The sequence below is a fragment of the Pleurodeles waltl genome, chromosome 2_2 (genome assembly GCF_031143425.1).
Source record: "Pleurodeles waltl isolate 20211129_DDA chromosome 2_2, aPleWal1.hap1.20221129, whole genome shotgun sequence".
Taxonomy (NCBI): Eukaryota; Metazoa; Chordata; class Amphibia; order Caudata; family Salamandridae; genus Pleurodeles; species Pleurodeles waltl.
The window spans coordinates 450,213,023-450,231,189 of NC_090439.1; positions in this window are offsets into that span (position 1 = coordinate 450,213,023).

The window sequence follows — 18,167 nt, forward strand, 5'->3', positions numbered from 1 at the left end:
GGATAGTTGATGTGCTCGGAGTCTTTGAAGGACTTGTTTCACATGAGAAGAATGGAGTGCGGGATGTCTGGAAAAAATAAGGATGTCGTCTAAGTAAATTACGTCTGTCTGGTTTAAGAGATCGGAAAATATTGAGTCCATAAATATTTGAAATATTGCAGGGGCGTTCGTAAGACCAAAGGGCATGACTTTATACTCAAAATGACCAAACGGTGTCCTGAATGCTGTTTTCCACTCTTCTCCTTCTTTTATACGTAAAAGGTGGTAAGCTCCCCGAAGATCCAACTTGGTAAAACGTTGAGCCCCTCTGACTGCCTCTAGTATATCCTTGATGAGGGGCAAAGGATAACGATCCTTGATAGTTATTTTGTTTAGGCCTCGAAAATCTAGGCAAGGACGAAGATCTTTGGTCTTCTTTGGTACAAAAAAGAGAGGAGCCCCTGCCGGAGAAGACGATGGAACAATGAGACCACTCTGTACATTTTCCTCCAGATACTCCTTAAGAACTTCCTTTTCAGGTTCCGTGAGAGAATACATCCTCCCAAAGGGGACGACTGTTCCAGGTTCCAAAGGAATAGCACAATTGTACTCTCGATGTGGAGGTAATATAGGTCTGGATGGTTTTAGAAACACGTCTTGGAACTCTAAATAATGTTCAGGAACTCCTTGGACAGTATTGATGGAATACTCCGTAGTACTCTTAATAGGTGTTAATCTGTTTGGTGACCAATATTTATCGGAAGCAAAGCAGTTTTCTTGACAAAACTGTGAGGATAAAGAAATTGTCCGGGTTACCCAGTTCACATATGGATTATGTCTTGCAAACCACGGAATTCCGAGAATAATGGTATGGTTGGGAGACGAAATGAGATCAAAGGAGATGTGTTCTTGATGATTACCAAACTGTAAATTTAACATCAAGGTCGTAGTGTCGACTGGACCTGAGGATATCAAGGATCCATCCACGGTGTGCACTTGTTCAGGAATGTCTTTGGGTTGTGTGGGAATCTGTTGCTTAGTGGCCCAAGTCTTATCCATGTATATACCACTAGCACCACAATCCAACAATGCCATAGTTCTTTCTTGGCGGCCATCAGGTAGTTGTAATATGACAGATAACATGAACAAGTATGTAGTATTGTCATTAAATGAACTGATGGAAGGTATAGCCGATGATCCCGTCCCCTCCCTTCTTACAGAGGACGGGAAGTGGCGTTTCCCGAGGGTCTAGGTGGACGTACAGGACAGGTACGAAGCATGTGACCAGCAGAACCACAGTATAGGCATAATCCTTTCTTCCGTCTGTCTTCCTTCTCACTAGCGGAGAGCGGCCCTCGAGTAGTATCCACTTGCATGGGTTCCCCTTCTGTGTCTCTAGCAGGGGGACGAGATTCCTCAGGATGAGGTAGATACATCCGTGAAGAGCTTGGCTGAGAAGATCCTCTACTCCTTCTCTTCTCCATTCGTCGTTCTTGAAGACAATACTCGATGGAAAGTGCTTGATCCATCAAGCCACGAAGATCTTCAACTCTAGTGGAATGTACTAATTCATCCTTTATTTCTTCCTTAAGTCCTCTGCGGAACAAAGTTACCAGGGTACGCTCCACCCAAGTGGTCTCTGCCGCTAACTGACGGAAACGTGTAATATATTGAAGGACATCTTGGGAACCCTGCTGGATATCACATAATGCTTCCTCTGCCGAGGCTTCCAATCCTGGACGACTAAACATTTGTTTGAAGCGGGTCACGAAGGCAGAATAGTCTGACAATACCGGATCGTTGGACGACACCATCGGGGTTGCCCAGGCCAAGGCAGGACCGGATAGTGCACTAATAAGATATTCCACCTTAGTCTTGTCATGAGAGAATTGGGTAGGTCTGAAGGCGAAGTACACTGTTAGTGCATCCAGGAATTCACGCAGTTTAGTTGGTTCACCAGAGAAGCGAGGAGTAGAGGCGGAGATAGTCGGAACATCGCCACTGCGGAGGGCCAAAGCCTGTCGTAACACCGCATTCTCATTGCGCAATTGTTGCAATTCCTGAGCTTGTTGTTGAATGGTAGTCAAAAGAGATGGATCAGGATCTGCAGCCGCCGCCACTGTATCATCCATAGTGTCAGAAGACGTCGGAATGGTTAGCCGCTGCAATCTGTCACGACTTACGTGCTGCTTGCGCCAGGAAACCGCAGATCTAGTGGCGTGGGTCTTGAAGGTTCGGCTTTGGCCCAGAAAGGGGCGACTCTTTCTAGTAGCCATGGTGCTGTCGGCAATGGAACCGCCAAGAACAGACCGTGCCCTTTAGAAATAGTGCCAGAGGGAAAAAAAACCAAAAAGGGGAAAAAACCTCCAAACAGTGGATTCCTGAAACAAGAACAAAAACAGGAATCAAAAAGATACAAAAATGCTGGTAGATACAAATTTGACAAGATTCAGAACCGAAGGCTAAGAATCAGGAGCGAAGACACAATCAGAGCAGATAGTGTTGCAGCGCAAGGAAAGGGAGAAAACAGAGCCCTTATATACCAAGAAACAGGAAGTGACCAACAGGAAGTAAAAAGACACCATCTTAGATAGGGAAGAAGTACATAGGATAGAATAGAACAGGAACCATAGAAAATAGGGAATAAGGAATGCTGGGAAGAAAAAGGTAACATGGGAAGGGGGAAAGACATAAAGAAAGGACAGAAAAATGCCTCAGAAAGGAAAGAAGAAAAAGAAGAAGAAAAAGAAGAAAAAGAAACAGGTAAGGAGGGGTCAGGGAAAAACGGGGACGCAACAGAAGGCAGAGCGAGGCCCCAAGTAAAATCTGGGACCCCGCGCTGTGCAGAGAAGGCTCGGGGCGCGCTGCGTCCTGAGAACGCGCTGTGTGGCGCGAGCCGAATGCTCGGCTCGCGCCGCGTGGCGCGGCGCGACAGGTCCAGTTATCCCTTATTAGTGAAATGTAGTAGTGTTCTAGCAGCTTAGGCTGAGAAAGGTAGCTATAGCAGAGCAGCTTAGGCTGAACTAGGAGACATGCAAAGCTCCTGCAATACCACTTATAGTTATACAGTACTTAAACACAAGTGAAGACACTACTCAGGCCCTCATTACAACATTGGCGGTAAATGCCGCCTACCGCCGTGCTGACGGCCGCCACTATACCGTGGCTGCAGCGGTATACCGCTATGGGTATCATGACCCACACAGAGGAATCCGCCACTACATAGACACCCACACAAGTCCGCCAGACCAATGGTCAGTGATAAACTGGTGGTACCAAAATCCACACCGTTACGGCAACAGAAATACGCCCACAGTATCAGGATCCACGAATCACGTGGCGATCTTTCAACCGCGGTAAACCATTGGCAGTACACATCGCTGCGCTCAAAATTGGACTACACCACATTGGACAATTCGAAGTACACATACTTGACACACATAGACATACCACACCCACACACTCAAACCAGCATAAAACACACTCCCACATTACCCAAAAACCTTTCAACGAAAAAAAAGATTGCTCACTGACAAAGAGACAACCTAGGAGCACCCACTCTATCTGAGCCACAGAACACCATCACCCATACACCATCCACGCACCTCACAGCACACACCCCAAACCATCACCCCACACACTCTCACACATACCACTCACACCACATCCATGGCACCCCAAAGACACCCCAGGTTTTCAGAGTAAGAGCCAATGGTCATGGTGGAGGAACTCATCTGGGTAGAGCCACAGCTATTCAGATCACAGGTGCAGCAGACGTCCATTGCAAGGAAGATGGAGCTATGGTGGAGAGTCGTGGGACAGCACCCCTGAACAAGGGATGACATCAGGAAGAGGTGGAACGACCTATGGGGAAGATGCGTTCCGTGGTTGCAAGATACCAAGTAGCTGTACAGAGGACTGGCGGTGGACTCCCACCTCCTCCGTCATAACTAACAACATGGGAGGAGCAAGTTTGGCAATTATGCATCCTGAGGGCCTAGCAGGAGTAGCAGGAGGACTGGACTCTGGTAAGACAAATCTTTATTACTTTCACCACCCCCAACCTGCATGCCATCACAAACTCCCACCCCTACCATCACCCCCATCACTCCACCACCTCACATATTCCCCACCATCACAACCCACCCATCCCAATACCAAACCCTGCATGCCACACCAATGCAGGGAAAACCATCACAGACCTGCGTTGACACCCATCACTAAAGCATGCACATTAGAGAGAATCACCTAGCCCACAAAATCACCACTCACACAAGGCAAAACTAACAGGGCAATCACAACCATACAGGCAAACACACCCATGCAGAAGATGGCACACACAGATACAATAACACTGCATTGACATCCCCACAGGACCCCCACACAATGTCACTGGAGAGGAGGTGCCAGCAACATCCAGTCACCCAACAGAAGAGGCACACAGTGATGACAGCAGCTCTGCACACCTGGATCACAATGACCAACCTGGCCCATCAGGGACCTCTGAACAGTCGGTTACCCTGCCACAGTCCCATACCAGCACAGAGCCTCCCACCTCAAGAAACACCACCACAGCACCCACCCAGCGGGCCCATACCTCTGTCCCCAGGACACGTCAATCAGCAGTGTGTCCACCACTACTGGGACCCCAGGCAACCCCACAAACACAGGACGATCAGGGGCCTGGGGTCAGTGGCAGTGGGCACACGGTTCAGGGGACAGAGGCACAGGAAACCAGGGAAGCTGGGAGGACTGCTGTGTGACAGGGGAAGGACAGGCCCAGGGAACCCACTCTCCACGAGGCACTTGCAGGGATCCTGGGAGCATACCAACATTCCCAGCTGACCTTGGGCCAGATACTGTACAAGTTAGAGGAGACCCAGCAGCAGCAGGAGGGACAGTACCTGCGGATCCGGGAGGACCTGAAACACATCCACAGCATCCTGGTCACCATTGTAGGGGTGCTGTCTGAATTGGCCAACACCATGAGGGAGGCAGTGGCACACCAACGGGCCCCTGACACTAGCCACACTGATGAACAGCCCTCCACCTCCGCCGGTGCTAGTGGACAGGAGGCCCTGCCACTGGACCAACAGGCCACCAGCACCCCACCCCCTGCAGAAGGAGAACCACTCTGCAAACGGTCCATGCGATCCAGGCAGAAGCCAGAGAACATTGCCAATACCCCCGCCAGGAAATAAGACTCTCCTGATTGTCACCCTTCTGTCCCACTCTGTCACCCTATCCACCTTGAACTGATATTGCTGTCCCCTTTGGACAATGCACCTGTCATACCAATAGACTGGAATCTACCCTGGACTTTCCTCCATCATCAACCCAGCCCATTGCAATACCCCCTCCACTTATTAGCACTTAAATAAACACCCATGGAACAAGTACAAGTATGGAGTCTGTCAATTGATTCAAGTATGTATTTGTTTAACAAGCTGTAAACATTGCAATTCTACTGTACAGTCATGTATACATAGGTATGACCTGTAGTGGGCAGCAGTAAACACACCAAGAGCCTGAGTGGGGCACAGGGATCTAAAAATAGAGATGCCAAAGGGTACAGTACGTGTCCATAGAAATAGGGAAATCAGACTGCCATGTTCAATGTCAAACACAAAACTGCAATGGAAAGTGAAGTTACAGTGTCTTACCTGTGTGTCACTGGAAGTACTGTTGTATGAGGGATCTTCTGTTGTCCACATTTTCTTCCTCTGACTCCTCTTCCTCACTGTCCACAGGCTCCACCGCTGCCACAAGACCATCTCCAGGCTCATCTTCCCGCAGAAAAGGCACCTGGCATCTCAAGGCCAGGTTGTGCAACATGCAACATGCAACAATGATCTGGCACACCTTCTTGGGTGAGTAGTACAGGGATCCACCTGTCAGATGGAGGCAGCGGAACCTGGCCTTCAGGAGGCCAAAGGTTCTTTCAATTATCCTTCTTGTTCGCCAATGTGCCTCGTTGTAACGTTCCTCTGCCCTTGTCCTGGGATTCCTCACTGGGTTCAGTAGCCATGAGAGGTTGGGGTAACCAGAGACACCTGCAAATATTTGAGGGATACTTGTTAGCCAGACACTCACCCTTAGGGACAACCCCACACCCATATACCTACATCAACTGGGTGGGGACCATGGGCTCACCTATTAGCCACACCCTGTGCCTCTGGAGTTGAAAAATCTCATATGGAATGCTGCTATTCCTCAAGATGAAGGCATCATGCACAGAGCCAGGATATTTGGCATTCACATGGGAGATGTACTGGTCCGCCAAACACACCATCTGCAGATTCAGAAAGTGATATATTTTCCTATTCCTGAACACTTGTTCATTCCTCCGGGGTGGGACAAATGCTACATGTGTACCATCAATGGCACCAATGATGTTCAGGATATGTCCCAGGGCATAGAAGTCAGCTTTCACTGTTGCCAAATCCTTCACCTGTGGGAATACGATGAAGCTGCGCATGTGTTTCAGCAGGGCAGACAACACTCTGGTCAACACGTTGGAGAACATAGGCTGTGACATCCCTGATGCCATGCCCACTGTCGCTTAGAAGGAACCACTTGCCAGGAAATGGAGCACTGACAGGACCTGCACTAGAGGGGGGATACCTGTGGGGTGGTGGATAGCTGAAATCAGGTCTGGCTCCAATTGGGCACACAGCTCGTTGATTGTGGCCCTATCAAGTCTGTAGGTTTGGATAATGTGTCTGTCCTCCATTGTTGCCAGGGGCAAGTACACTGGAGGATGTCTCCATCTCATATTCATCCTCAACGGTTGAAGTCTAGGGAGAAAAACGGTGAGCAGAGGGTCAAATTCACAAATCTATTAAAATAATGATGCATCTTTTCATTTACAGAACCAGTATGTGAATCCGAGAGTCAGTTGATGCACCATGTCTGCTGTGACGCAGTTAGGTGTCATGGCCTGTGGCCCCCTGAAAAGGCGACTGCCTGACCTGTGAGGAGGGACAAGTGGAGATTAGGTAATTCCGCTGGTGATGTGCGCCGTTGCGGTCAGCGGTCGATGACTTCGCATTGGTTAACATTAGGCCCTATGGGTTCCAGGAGCCAATGTCGATGTACGCTGGTGGTGACGGTACGCACCACTGCAGACGTGACTGCCATTTTCTTTCTATTCACTCACTTACTACCTGACCTTCAACAGGAGATGACCTACACTGCAAGTGCTGCTGTGACCTGTGTCTGGAAGCAACAATGGCTGATGTGTCTGGGGAAAGGACCCCTGCCTTCAGTTCGGAGGGGTTGGAGAGATTGGTGAATGGAGTCCTACCCCAGTACCTTTTACCTTATGGTCCTCCAGACAAACAGATGAGTACACTGTGAGCATGATGCGTGGGCCATGAATGTATGGAGTGCTGTGTGTGTAAGCCTCATGTAGGGGGGGACTGAGGTGTCAGGGACAGTGTGCTGCATGTATGGTGGTCAATGTATGTGCGTAAGGGGATGGGAGGGATATTGTGGGCCATGAGTACGACAATCCGGACGGTAGGACTAATCCCTTTTCTGCTGTATTTTTCCTGCAGGTCAGCGCCTATCAGAAAAAGGGTATTTGCCGTGCCATTGCCAAGGAGGTGCGGACCCTGGGGTCTTTGACAGGCGGAGCACCCACTTCCGCAAATGGTTGGAGGACCTGCGCCGCTGAGCAAGGAAGACAGCAGAGGCCCAGCTGGGGCTGGCCTCCCAATGAGGAAGGGGTGCCCGTCGTACCATGACCCCCCTGATGTTCCGCATCCTGGTGGTCGCCTATCCCGAGTTCGATGGGCGCTTGAGGGCATCACAGCTGCCACATGGGTGTGAGTACAAATTCTTTTACTTGTTAAGGTTTTACCTGGGTGGGGATGTGGACTGTGGGTGCCCCTAGGCCAGGGCGAAAATGGCAGAGTAGGTCCCTTGTTAGGCAGGCTCTGAAGCACTCCAACCCCAATGGTGTTAGTGGGCATCTACTAGTGGTCAGGGCCCTGTTTTTTCAGGTGTGCAGCTGATGGCGTTATGCTATGAACCCCTGGTGACTAGCATTGCAACTGGTAGTCCATGGTCTAGTGCATAGGGCTGCTCCCTGTGTGTTGTTTACGCCAACAGTAGTGTTTTTGCTGGCACTGACCAAGTGTATCCTCTGTCTCCCCCCACTTCTTGTTTTGTCACCCTGTCCTTGTGTGCATTAGCATCATCTGGCGGAGGAGCAGAGTCACCGGCAACGGAGGGAGCTGCATCCCACATGGGCCTGGAGACCGAATCCACGACGGTGAGGGCACCAGTGGGACAGAGGGCGAGGGGAGTACCACGTTGGAGACAGGAGGGGACACTACAGACAGCGACTCCTCCTCCGATGGAAGCTCCCTGGTGGTGGCAGACACCTCTGTGCCCACCCCAACAACATGTACAGTCGCCACCCCCCCTACCAGCACCACCCTTCAAGCAGCCCCTCAGTGTGTTTCCTGTGCCTGATTACCCAGAAGTGTGGGCATCTCCTTCACCCCAGGCACCTCAGGCCCTGCCCCAGTCCGCCCTGCTGCCCTCAGTGAGGAGGCTATTGACCTCCTGAGATCCCTCACTGTTGGGCAGTCAACCATTCTGAATGCCATACAGGGTGTCAAGAGGTATTTGCAACAAACAAATGCATACTTGGAGGGCATTCACACTGGTGCGGCGGCCCAATAGAGAGCATTTCAGGCTCTGGCCTCAGCACTGATGGCAGCCATTGTCCCTGTCTCCAGCCTCCCCCCTCCAACTTCCTCTACCCAGTCCCAATCCCCTCAACCCCAGCCTATCCCAAGCACACCTTCAGACCAGCATTCACCCAAATCACACAGAAGTGGCTCAGGCAAACACAAGCACCACACTTCACCTCACAGGCATTCACACAAGCGCCATCCCCATGCAGACACAACAACATCCACTGCCTCCACTGTGTCCCCTCCTCCTTGTTGTCCACCTCCCTCCCAGTAGCGTCTCCACTCACAGCTGCATGCACTACATCCTCATCCACTACCTCCATCACCAGCACGCCCATCACTACACACCCCTCACATCCATGTACACGTCCCCTGTGTCCTCTCCCACTGTGTCTGTGACCCCTCCTCCCAAATGACACAAACGCAAACACATACCCACTCAACAGCCATCCACCTCACAACAACATCCAGCTCATACACCTGCACCCAAACACAGCAGACTGACACCTCCTACAAGCACTCCCTCTTCCTCTACTCCCAAACCTTCACCCTCTTCCCGCCCTAATGTCCCTAAGAAGCTATTCCTTGCAAACATTGACCTCTTCCCTACCCCTCCCCCTGTCCTTCACCTCGGGCCAGGGTGGCCAGAACCTAGCCCAGCACCTCAGCCACCAAGTCCACATCCGCTGTGGTTTCTTCAGCTGTCAGAGGCTCTAAGAGGACACCCCTCAGCCCAGCCAGTGTGCCACCAACCCCTGCCAAGGCCAAGAGCATTCCACCACCTGGCAAGGTGAAGAAGGGGACAGCATCCAGCAAGGGGAAGGAGCCACAACCACCCAGCAAGGCCACGTCAAAGACTCCAGCTTCCAGACCCAAGGTGGCACCACCATCTGCCAAGGGCAGGAAGGGACACAAAACACCAGCCAAGGCACTTCAGCCATTCGAGCCTGCAGGTGAAGGCCTGGTGGCTACCAGCACAACCGCCAGCATCGCCACCTGCACCGCGGGCAGCACCACCACCTGCACCGCTGCAAGCACCGCCGCAAGCACTACTACTGTCTGCAGCCCTAGTGGGCAGCCGCCCGAGACTGCAGGAGAAGGGCTGGAGCATCCCCCCACCACTGGCAGCACCGCCACCTGCACCGCCACCTGCACTGCCGCAAGCCCACTACTGTCAGCAGCAGCAGCCCCAGTGGGCAGCCGTCTGAGGCTGCAGGAGAAGGACTGGAGCCTTCCCCTACCACTGGCAGCACCCCCACCAGCACCGGCACCACCACCACTGTGCAGCCGTAGCTGCCGCCGGATGGACTGTAGTCCTGCCTCCATGGACTATCATGCATCCTGGCCACTGCAAATCTTGTGGCTCTGACACCCAGTTGAGGGGACTGTGACCTGGCACCCCCCAAGTACTGCATCACTGGGCACAAAGCCCCCTACAGAACCAGTGGAGAAATGCATCCACTCACCCTTTCCTTGGCAGGATGAAGCACACTAGGCACAAAGCCCCCTCCAGAACCAGTGGAGAAATGCATCCACTCACCCTTTCCTTGGCAGGATGAAGCACACTGGGCACAAAGCCCCCTCCAGAACCAGTGGAGAAATGCATCCACTCACCCTATCCTTGACAGGATGAAGCACACTGGGCACAAAGCACCCTCCAGAACCAGTGGAGAAATGCATCCACTCACCCTGTCCTTGAAAGGATGGAGCACACTGGGCACAAAGCCCCCTCCAGAACCAGTGGAAGAAGCCACACACTTGAGAGAATGTGGCTTTGCACTCCCCAGGACAAAGCAGTGGGCAAACCACCCACTTGAGAGACTGTGGCTTTGCACTCCCCAGGACCAAGCAGTGGGCAAAGAATCCACTTGAGTGACTTTGGCTTGGCACTCCCCAGGACTAAGCAGTGGGCAAACCACCTACTTGAGAGACTGTGGCTTGGCACTCCCCAGGACCAAGCAGTGGGCATGGAACCTCCTCCAGGACCAGTGGCATAGTACTATCTTCCGGCTGAGGTGCCCCCACTTCCCTATTCCCCTGATGTGCCTGTGTGTTTTTGACCTGATGCCCCTGCGGTGTTCTCTCCATTTTGAGGCAGGATCCAAGTGTGGGCTTGGCTTATTTGTTATAGCCCAGTTGGCCACGGACTATTTTTGTGTGGACATTATGTATATATTGTACATACTGTTTATTTATTTATGAACGCATTTCTCTAAATTTCTAATATTACACTAATTTGACTCCATTCCTTTTGTCCTTGCGTTATTCCAGAGGGTTACGGGCTGTATATGTAATTGCATGTATTTGTGTGTATGGTGTTGTGGGTGAGGGTGGGGGTGGGGGTGTTACATGTTGCATGTGTGTGTCACTCTCTTTTTCCTACCCTTCACCGCTGTGTACTAGGTGCAGTACTCACCGTGGTCATCCCCCCGGCGTTCGTACTACTGGTATATAAAAAGATACACCAGCATGGGTAACACCTGTAGTTCGGGCTCCATGGCGTCCTGGTTCTTCCTTGAGTGTCGAGAGGTGATTCGTTTCCCTTCTGTGTACTGTTTCAGCCGTGCTTTTGATGGCATTGGTACCACCCCGGAAAAGGTGGCAGATAGGCCTCTTGTAATAGTGTGGGCGGAACGTTGTCTTCCGCCTGTCTGTTGGCAGTTACCGCTGCGGTGTTTGTTGCTACCGCCGTGGCAGTCAGACTGTTAAAGTGGCTGTATGTGTTGGCGGTTTCCGCCATGGTCATTATTCAATTTTTTTTACCGCCGGCCTGTTGGCGGTATTACCGCCGCTTTAACACTGACTGCCCGGGTTGTAATGAGGGCCTCAGTGTTACCAAAAATAAAAGTCGTTTATTTGTGTGACACAAGGCCAAAAATATCTTAGAGGCAATACCAAAATAAGGTAAGTAATTAGACATAGGATAGTGCAAACAATAGGAATTGCTATAGAATGAAATAGGAGAAAATAGGTCTAGGGGCAACATAAACCATATACTAAGAAAGTGGAATGTGTAGGAGGCTGGCTTATAGTGGGTACCTGATGGTACTTACACCTTGTGCCAGGTTCAGTTATCCCTTATTAGTAGATTAGTAGTGTTCCTAGCAGCTTAGGCTGATAGAGGTAGCTATAGCAGAGCAGCTTAGGCTGAACTAGGAGACATGCAAAGCTCCTACTATACCACTTATATCATATAGCACTATATCATAAGAAACACAATCCTCGGAGTTACTAAAAATAAAGGTACTTTATTTTAGTGACAATATGCCAAAAGTATCTCAGAGGATATACTCCCTTAGGAGGTAAGTAAAATACACAAAATATACACACAAACCAAAATCAGGTAAGTAAACAGTTAGAAAAGTAGTGCAAACACTGTTGAACACAATAGAATGCAATAGGAGACAATAGGCCTAGTGGCAACACAAACCATATACTCCAAAAGTGGAATGCGAACCACAAGTAGACCCCAGGCCTGGTGTAGTGTGTAAAGGGTCGCTGGGAGTGTAAGAAAACACTAAGCGTGTCCAAGATACCCCACCCCAAGACCCTGAAAAGTAGGAGTAAAGTTACCCAACTACCCCAGAAAGACAATATGCTAAGCAGACAGGATGCAGCAAGCCCAATGAGAACGCATCAATCCCTATTATTGCCCAGTAGATCACAATATATGCGATGATGACTTATTTAGACTGTTATGGTGTGCAACTCCACCAAGGCCCCTGCTGCAAAAAAAAAGCCTGAGGGGCGATAGAATACCCGAACAATACAAAAGCATTCAGGGGGTGCACCACTCCAAAACATCCAAGGAAACACAATGAGTACAGAAAGTCCAATACTATTGAGCAAATAATGGTGCAAAGCTTTTATTAGTTTCTTCCCGAAGACTTTAATTGGTGTAGGGAACTTTTTACAACATAAGGTTCATGAAAAGAAGCAGCCAACGCGTTTCACCCTATACAGATGGGCTTCTTCAGGGCTGCAAAGTAACATATAACCATAAAAGAGTAAGGTAATATAGTGACATACGCGAAGTAACAAGAACAAGACATATTGACATACAAGAGGTTACTTTACATACATGTAGCAAAAAACAAAGTTGCTTTGAGAGGATAAAACAATATTACAAAAAGAAAGAATATATAGACAATGTCTTAATCTAGACCAATATCAAGTCATGTATAGTTGAGAGAACCAGCAAGGGGAAACAATCAAAAAAAGGTCAAAAAAGTGTCAGAGATAGAGTTCAAGAAGTACATCGTGAAAGAGTGTGCACAGGAACGTAATGGAGTGAGTTCCTTATAAAGAACCAGTGCACATAACGTTATGGAGAAAGTCTGAAGAAAGCATCCCTCAACCAGTAAGTCTGAAATCCCATTAGTGACCAAAAAACAACATAAAATAACAAAAGTTTTCTCAGGTCAAAAAACACATACCAAAGGTGACACTCCAAATAAAGCGAAATTGTTGTTTACGATGTGCTCATGGACAAAGGCATATGGAGATTCTGATAAAGAAAAAAGAAAGGGAAAGAAGGAACCCATGACGATGTATATGGTCAAGGGCAAGGGTCACTAATTACATTGCAAAAGAACAAATGGACTGAGAATATTACGTTTATGGTAAATAGAGTAGAATGTTACATGGCCTTATTCGGAATTGCCATTGTGAAGCTACATATAGTTATTGACCTATGTGTATTGCATGTGTTTAATGGTGTCCCCACACTCACTGGTTAGCAGAGCCTCAGTGACACAGTTAGGCACCACACAGGGAACACATTTAGGCCACAACCTTTTGAGCACTGGAACCCTGGCTATCAGGGTCCCAGTGAGACATATAAATCACACTGACAAATAGGGTTTTCACTATGAGCACTGGGGACCTGGCTAGTAGGATCCCAGTGAGACAGTAAAAACACCCTGACATATACTCACAAACCGGCCAAAAGTGGGGTTAACAAGGCTAGAAAGAGGCTACCTTCCTACAGAATGCAAATCAAAAATTCCCCCCTAGACAAGCGTAGTGTGTAGAGAATCGCTGGGAGAGTAAGAATACAGAAAAGGTAAGTAAAATACCCTACCACAGAGCCCAGGAAAGCAGGAGTAAAGTACTGCAAGTTTCCTTAGAACACACTATAAGTCGTGATTAGAGTTATTGCAAGAACAAAGCAAGAATGCAAATAACAAATGGTGGATTCCTGGACCTGAAGACCTGCAAAGGAAGGAGACCAAGTCCAGAAGTCGGAAGAAGTTCCAGGATGAACGGGAGCCCCTGCTAACCTAGAAGAGGGAGCAAAAGAAGAGTCCCCGGTTGGACGAAGACTGCAGAAATGCACCCAAGGAAGATGCCAGTGGATTCCTGCATGATGCAATGGATGTGCTACGAAGAGATGTTGGATGCAGGTGAGTTTTGGCGCTAGATTCGTCCAACAAGCCTTGGTTCCGGCAAAGTCACGTTTTGCATCAAAGTGGTGCTGTCTGGACCCAGGAGTGACCTGGGGGCCTCATCTCTGTGTGAGGAGGAAGAGGGTGCTCCCAGCACTTCAGAGAGCCCTCAGTAGACCAGACACCACCCATGGGAGTCCCAGGACATGGGGACAAAGGAGGTGCAAAATGCAGTTGGTGCAGCACTATGAAGAAAGGTCCCACGCCGCCAGAGATCAACTCAGCGAGTTTAGCGTCGCAGGATAGAGTGCTGGGGACCTGGGCCAGGCTGTGCATGAAGGAATTTTGAAAATAGTGCACAGAGGCCTCAGGAGGTGAAGAAGATGCGGTACAGAGGGGTACTGTCGTACTAGGGGAAGGCAAGCTCTTACATCCTCCAAATTGGGACAGCAGGACCTCAGGACAGTTTGTGTCGAAGGGGTCCACGACCTGTGTTCCAAAGAACATGCTTGTTGCCAGGAGAGGAGTCCAAGAGAACCGGTTGTCAACTTAGAAGGTGTCTGCAAAAGCAGGGAAGTGACTCCATCACCCACGAGAGATTTCTTCGGTCCTTCTGGTGCTGGGTGAAGACAGGGAGTCACCAGAGCATGCACACGATGGAAACTGTTGCAGTTCCTGGCTGGAGCTGAATTTGCAGAGGAAAAGTAACCCTTCTGTATACGTTGTTGCTGTTAAAGTGGTTCCTGGAGCAGTCTGAGGTTGATTCTGAGCTCAGAGGATGAAGTCGTAGTTGCAGAGGCTCCTTGCTGGAATCTTGTAAGTAGAGCCTGAAGTGAAGCCCACACGAGAGACCCTAACTAGCCCTGAGAGGGGGATTGGCTTCCTTATCAGGTATGGACCTATCAGGAGGGGTCTCTGACATCACCTTCTGGCACATTCCACTCAGAGGCATCCAGAGTGTCCCCACACCTTGGAAAGCAAGATGGCTGAAGTCTGGGACACACTGGAGGAGCTCTGGGCACTACCACTGGGGTAGTGATGGACAGGGGAATGGTCACTCCCCTTTTCTTTGTCCAGTTTCACACCAGAACAGGGTCTGGGGGTCCCTGAACTGGTGTAGACTGGCTTATGCAGGGAGGACACCATTGGTGCCCTTCAAAGCATTTCCAGAGGTGGGGGGAGCCTGTTACACCTATTTGCAAAGGGAGAGGGTGTAACACCCTCCCCCAAAGGAAATGCTTTGCTCTGCCTTCCTGGGACTGAGCTGCTCCGACCCCATGAGGGCAGAACCCTGTCTGTTAGGTGGCAGCAGCTGTAGCTGCATTGCGCGCCTCAGAGAGCTGGTTTGGCAGTAGTGGGGGTCCATGGTGGAGTTCCAAAGATGATCTTAGACACCTTACATGGCCATTGTGAAGTTGCATATAGGTATTGACCTATATGTAGTGCATGCGTGTAATGGCGTCTCCACACTCACAAAGTCCGGGGAATTGGCCCTGTACTGTGTGGGGGCACCTTTGCTAGTGAAAGGGTGCCCTTACACTTAGTAACTTTGCACCTTACCTTTAGTAAATTAAGCTTAGACATACAGGTGACTTATAAGTTACTTAAGTGTAGTGAAAATGGCTTTGAAATAGTGTGTGCACCATTTCACGCAGGCTATGGTGGCAGTCCTGTGAAAGGGTTTGTCTGAGCTCCTTATGAGTGACAAAATAAATCTGCAGTCCATAAGGATCTCCTGGAACCCCAATGCCCTGGGTACCTAAGTACCATATACTAGATACTTAGAAGGGGGGTCCAGTGTGCCAATTTAAATTGGTAGATTAAGTCACTAGCCTATATTGGCAAATTTAAAAGCAGAGGGAGCATAAGCACTGAGGTTCTGGTTAGTAGAGCCCCAGTGACACAGTTAAGCACTGCTGACAACACACACATTAGGCCATAAATTATGATCACTGGGGTCCTGACCAGCAGGATCCCAGTGAGACATGCAAAAACATACTGACATACAGGTGAAAATGAGGGTACCATGCCAAGAAAGATGGTACTTTCCTACAGGGGCTACTGGGAGGGTGGTGCTGGTACAGGGGGTGGCAGCTGTACCTGTAGCTGGGGTGGTTTCAGAGGTTTCCACCACCACCAGGGAGCTTCCATCAGGGGAGGAATCAGAGTCATAGTTGTCACCTCCCGTCTCCGCTTTGGTGATCCCCTCGCCCTCTGTCCCACTGTTCCCCTCGGCGTTGGTGGACTCTGTTGCTGTGGGATGCAGCTCCTTCAGTCACCGGTGCTCCTGCTCCTCTGCCAGATGATGCTAATGCACACATGGACAGGATGACAGAGGAAAATAGGGGGGGAGAGAATGGGAGCATTGGGTCAATTACAGCACCAACACCACAGTGGGCATATACATTACCTTCACACACAGGGATCTAGATTGAGCACTATGCATCACACTGGCATTACATTGGCTAAGTGCCACAGCAAGATGAGAGCCAACCACCGCCAACTGCACCCCTCCTGGGACCCACTAAGCCCTGTCTGACATGGAATGCCTACTATCTAGGTTACCAGATTTAGCTATACACCCATTTACTTTGAGCTGGATCACTCAGCACTGGCTAAGCTGGCATTAAGGGGTACCCACTTACTGAAACCCACCACCAAATAATGTTGCCACGTTCACTGTACTCACCCCGTTGTGGCTGCTGTGCTGCTCTCAAGCGCCCATCCAGCTCTGGGTAGGACAGTACAAGGGTCATTGGGGGGGTCAGGTTCCGACGGGCACCCCGTCCTCATTGGGAGGCTATCCCCAACTGGGTCTTCATGGTCTTCCGGGCCCAGTGTCTCAGGTCCTCCAACCTTTTCCTACAGAGGGTGTTCCACCTGCTATATACCCCCACGGTCCGCACATCCTTGGCGACGGCACACCACAATCCCTTCTTCTGATGGGCGCTGACCTGCAGAGGTAATACAGACAGGAGGACACCATTAACCATACAATCCAGCCTGTCACACATATGGCTCACAAATACCATTTCCATCTCCATTGGCACACACATCACCCAGAGCACTGCATGTACACTATCACCAGACATATCCACCACCCAAATTACACACTGCTAGCACACACATCTCCATGCAATCTTGTCACATGCATCACGCCCATGGTGTACTCACCTGTTGGTCTGGAGGCCCAAGCAGCTGTCCATACAGGGGTAGGACCCCATCCACCAGCTGCTCTAACTCCTCCAAAGTGAAGACAGTGGCCCATTCCCCTGTAACAGAGGCCATGGCAGGATCCAGACACAGGTCACAGCAGTACACGCAGTGAAAGTGTTGTCCTGCGGAAAGTCAGGAATCAAGTGAAGTTTTAGGCAGAAAATGGCGGCCACGTCCGCGGTGGTACATTAATGGGGCGATTGATGGAACACATATTGCATTTGTTCTCCCCCGGCACAATGAACAGGTATTCAGGAATCGGAACAGTTTCTACTCACTCAAGTTGCATATGGTGTGCCTGGCGGACCAGTACATCTCCCACTTCACTGCCAAGTATCCTGCATCAGTGCACAATGCCTTTGTCCTGAGTAATAGCAGCGTCCCAAATGTGATGGCACAACTACAGAGGCACAGGGTGTGGCAAATAGGTGAGCAAGAGTCCCCACCCAATGTATTTCAGTGTATGCCTTCTGGAGTCATCCCCCGTAACATTGTGTAAGGCTAATGTTTGTTCCTCAATACTTGCAGGTGAATCTGGCCACCCAAACCTATTGTGGCTCCTGACCCCTGTGGGAAATTCCAGGACAGGGGCTGAGAATTGGTATAATGATGCAAACGGGCGACCAGGCAGATCATAGAATGTACCTTCAGCCTCCTGAAGGTCAGGTAGTTCAGATGCCTCCATCTGACAGGTGGATCCTTGTGCTACTCCCCTGAGAAGGTTTGCCAGATAGTTGTGCCATGCTGCATGTTACACAACCTGGCCCTCGGACAACATGTGCCTTATCTGCAGGAGGAGGAGATTGGAAATGCCCCTGTGGCAGCAGTGGACCCTGGGGACGATGAGGAGGCAGAGGATGAAGATGTGGACAACAAA